Source organism: Brassica oleracea, chromosome C2 (genome assembly GCF_000695525.1).
Source record: "Brassica oleracea var. oleracea cultivar TO1000 chromosome C2, BOL, whole genome shotgun sequence".
In the NCBI taxonomy this organism is placed as follows: domain Eukaryota; kingdom Viridiplantae; phylum Streptophyta; class Magnoliopsida; order Brassicales; family Brassicaceae; genus Brassica; species Brassica oleracea.
The window spans coordinates 22,544,257-22,549,219 of NC_027749.1; positions in this window are offsets into that span (position 1 = coordinate 22,544,257).

Here is a 4,963-nt window from a genome sequence, read left to right on the forward strand (position 1 = left end):
ATACTTAAATATTGAGGATCCTTGTGACCTTTGGACAAAACTAAATTCCAAATCCTCAATGGCATTATGGCGAAAAGCCATGAATGAATGGAAGATTCTCAGGTTCCAGGATTTTGAATCCGTGGACGAATATAATTCTGCTCTGATGAAAATTGCCTATAGTCTTGAACTACGTGGTGAAGTGGTAACAAATTAGGATTTACTATATAAAACCTATTCCACATTCCATTCAAAGGATCTGTTGTTATCACAGAAGGCTAAGGGTTTCACCACCTATAATGACCTATTGTCATGCTTATTGGCAACTGAGCAAAGAGAGCAGAAAGTTATAGATACCATTAGCAGGTCATGAGTATAGACCTCTGGTCATGAGTAATAATACTTTTATAAATATAGACCTCTGTTCATGAGTAATAATAAACTTTCACAGCATTTCTTTTATAACAGGATCAACAGTTTTTTAATGTCAAATAAAGACAAGCAAAGATGATAAACTGAAACACCAAGTGGATTTGGACCTGAGGGAGTAGTGGACGGATTTACAAAGCCACCCTTGAGTTGTTGCTATCAATAGCTTTGGAAAGTGAACTACAAGGTATACTTATGGCGTTACAACATTGATGGATAAGAGACTATAAGAAGATCATAATGGAGACGGATTGTAAAAAGGCAGTTGACATACTCATCAACAACAAACTACACTTTGGAGTGTATAATTGGATTCGAGAGATAAGGTGGTGGATAAGGAAGTTTGAAATCTGTACATTAACTTGGGTGGCAAGAAATGTAAATCGAGTTGCTGATATTTTGGCAAAGGCTGAGTCAGGGCCGTGCTTGACCACAAGCTGGTCAAGCATGTGCTTGGGGCCAATATATTTATAAACAATTTAGGGGCCAATTTGACAAGAATCTTTGATAGTTCAGTGGTTTAGCAGGCTTATACATTGGTCAAGGTCATGTGTTCAAACACCATAATACTAGTTTTGGGGCCAAAATTTTTTTCCTTGCTTCTAACCTTTAAAAAGTCAGGCACGGCACAGGGCTGAGATATCAAGTAATAGGCTTTTTGTATCTCATTATTTTGTACCAACAGTGATTAATAATTCTCTTCATGAGGATTATATACATTCATTTTAAAATCAATAAATAGTCGTTATAAAAAAAAAAAAGACAGTGGCGTGTGTCTCCGAAACGATACACAAAGACAAAGAGAAGTTTTATTCAGTTTGTGGAAGATTGTGGATTGTGGACAGTGGACTTCGGAAGGACGTCGTTTAGAGCAAACAAATATATTTTCTTCCTTTTTAATTTGTGGAATCTGTAATTATACAAACGTAGCTTTTAATTTCCTATTATTGAAATGAATCATTGCATGAGTGACGGTTCATACTTTCATAAAATCTAATTGATGTTCCTTATTCATCATTTATATGATTGGGAAGAACAGAAATTCTAGATTTTTATACCCTTTTAAGCATAATGGTTTTTATAGTAGATATCACTCTTACCATAGTTTTAAGTTAACTGAAGATATATAATTCTAAAAAGTGAGACGTTGGTGACATTAATAAAACTGAGTAGCATATAAATTTTAATTGGAATATAGTTATTTATATTATACATATTAATTAAACCTACTTCGTAATCTATTACATGCATTGTACCCAAAAAAAAAAATCTATAACAGGCATTTCTTCATAATCCAATACATATTTTGTTTATTATATTTAAAATCAGTTTTCTTCTATTCCAATTGGATAAGCACTCATAAATGGTCAAAATTATAAAGAGACAGATCCCAAAGTTGAGAGTGGAGTCCAGTCCATGTGTTACTCTCAAATTGGCTGTGCCTTAGTTTAGGGCTTTAAAGATGAATATTGGTTAGTTTGAGAATAAATTAGTCGAAAGTAATGTATAAATTTGAACACAAAATAACAATACTTAATGTATAACAATAACAAAGGAGAGAATACATAGATGCATTGCATGCATCCATGAAACTAGGGAGGACAGCTTCAAAGGGACCATGACTTGCCCAAGAGCAGATGGAAACTGTGTGGGGCTTTCTATTCTTCTTTTTTAGTTGCTTTTAAAATACACTAAAATCATTGTCTGCGCGTAGTTGACTTAAAAGTTTTGTTAAGCAATGAATATACATGGTATAAAGTGCAAAGAACATATAATCTGATTAAAAACTTAAGTTGAATTGTATTTGTTAAACCATCATGTGAGCTTGTGTTGATGTTTGTCTTTGGTTTGATTTTATATTGATAATTACTTCGTACCCAGTTTTTTCCATTCATAATCAGTTTTTCTATTGATTTATTTCGGAATTAAAAGCTCTCCATTCATACCGCCGTGCAAGATCTTCGAACTTACCATAAATACTATCAGCAGCCTCTTTTTGTTCTCATTCCCTGTCCGGGAAGGTGGATCAAAAAAGTACATTGCTTCTCTCCTTGATTGATGGCTGCAGCGAAACTGAAGAAAATGTACCAACCGAACATGGAATTCGTTCAAAAAAATCGAAGGTAAAAGAGTTCGAAGTTATTATTATCAAAATGATTTGAACTCTTTCAAAGACCCAACATGTATTTCTTTTTTCATTGGACTCTTTCATTAACTGATAGAAAGATCAGTTAGTCTACCATGTTTGGTCTGTGATAAAAGCAGTCTCTCTCTCCGGTTGGTTTAACTGGTAATGGAAATATGAATAGATCCTCAGGAAGAGAATCATGCTCTTTTGCTCTTAGAATCAGTTGTTATAGAAGGAGTGGAAAGCGGTGAATAAGACCTGCAAATCCCCTTCTAAATGGTTACCGACTGAATTATTTTGGAGGTTAACAGTCACCTTTCAGTCGCTAAATTTGAGACTGAATTTATCAGTTGCAAAATCAGTCGAAAATTAGTAGGAAAACAGTAGGTAAGTATTATCCTAAACTTAAATCTGATACCCTAAACTTGTTTTAAAACCTTAAACGTTAAATATAAACCTTAAAACTTTAAACTTTTCACACAATAAACATTAATCTAAACCCTACCCTAAATACCATTTCTTAAAACCCTATCGTAAATACAAACTCCAATTATAATATAAAATATCATAAATACATACTCCAGTTATAATATTTTGAAATTTAAAATATAAAATTTTAATATCAAATCTTAAATTCAAACTTAAAGCTAATCTTTTTGATAATTAATCTTGAATCTTAAAACTATAACTCAAATACTATACACCAAACCCTATACTCCAAATCACAAATCTATATATCAAATCTAAAAATTCAAATTTCAATAAATATAAACTCTAAGTTTATAAAGTTTACAAACCAACTTATTTCAAATCACATATTTAATTTCAACTCTCCCAAATTCCAAAACCACATACTTCAACTATAAACTTAATATCTAAACTTTCATTTCCCAAACCGTCTTACATATCAATACAATTGGTCACATCTCTTATTTCTCACCTTACAACCACAACCACAACCACATGTCACATATAGTTTAAAAAAATATCTCATTTTTCCTTTTGGCTAACACACCACTACATGGATTACAATCTTGGCCTTTGGTTAGATTAATCTAAGGGCTCTTATCCATTTGTGTTTTCTCCTTTCTCAACCACATGTCTATTATCTCTCTTTCCAATCTCTCTCCCACGTCCATCCTCTTATGTGTTTCATCCTCTTTCTTTTTGCGAAGAAGCTACTGACGTTCATCCTCTGCTCCTTTTTCATTGTTCTTAGTTTTCTCTCTTTCTCTTCACTTCTTAAAGCTATGCCTACATCTAATTGGATTTTTTTTTGTTTAAAGATTTGAGAAGTTATGAAACGGAAAGGTCTCCGGTGTGGAGAGGGAGCTTCGGTGTGGCTCTTCAACTCGCGGCGTGGAAGGAGGAGGAGAGGAAGCTTCGATGTGGCTCTACCTCATCTCGCCGTCACCTCTCTTTTCCATGAACCTCGCCGGTCAAGCTCTCTCTCTCTCTCTCTCTCTCTCTCTCTCTGATTTTGTATTGTTTTTGGTAAAGTAAGGTGGTGGCAAGGAGAGGTAGTGGTCGTGAGCTTGAAGACAGAGGAGGTACGACGTCGTGGTGCGGTGGTGGTGGTGCAAGCCGTCTCTGGTCAATGGACAGTGAAGACGAAGCTTTATGGTCGTCCCGTCTGAGTTATCAGCCAGGAACGGGGAAAGCTGAGAAAGAGCGAAGACAAGGACAGGAGTTAAGGGCCACCGGAGAGCACGGCGGCGGCGGTTTGGAAAAATAGATTCTACGTCATATTTCATCTTCTTCTCAGAAAAATCGGAGGGGAAGAGATAGATTATATAGTGATTGCACTAAATGATGGAGCTTTATGGGTCACAATTTAACGTTACAGAGGAGAAGCTAAAGAGGTGAAATCGGCTGGGTGTCTCCAAGGAAAAGGATCAAAAAGAAATCGATCAGTCGGTGATGTTAGGAGTTTTCAAGGCTCCTAAGACAAATGTTGTAATATAAATGATTGTTGAACCAATTCTAAGGGATTTCAAGCACTGAGAATGCAAGTACTTACTTAATCTAAGTGCAACCGATGATTTAAAGGGTTTTCTAAACTAATGATTAATACTAATGCAGTTTCAGAATAATAAAAGTGGTAAATGAGTTGACTTTCTTAACTAAGGAAAATGAGAACTCATGGGCATAGGAATTAGACCTTGGGTGATCAAGTTTCGAACTAAGGATGGCAGACGAACAATCAAACTATCAACCTTAAGCTTAGACATGATTCTAAACAAACTCTATGTCTAGATGAATGTTCATTTACTAACACATTTCAAACAACAAATGTCTTTGGTTGAATAATATGGAAGCAATCATTACTAACAGGTCTAAGGCTATCTTAGCACTTCTAACAACAAATGTCTTTGGCAAAATATGCTAAAAGCTTAGAAGAGTTGTTTCAGGCATTTCATCGAACAC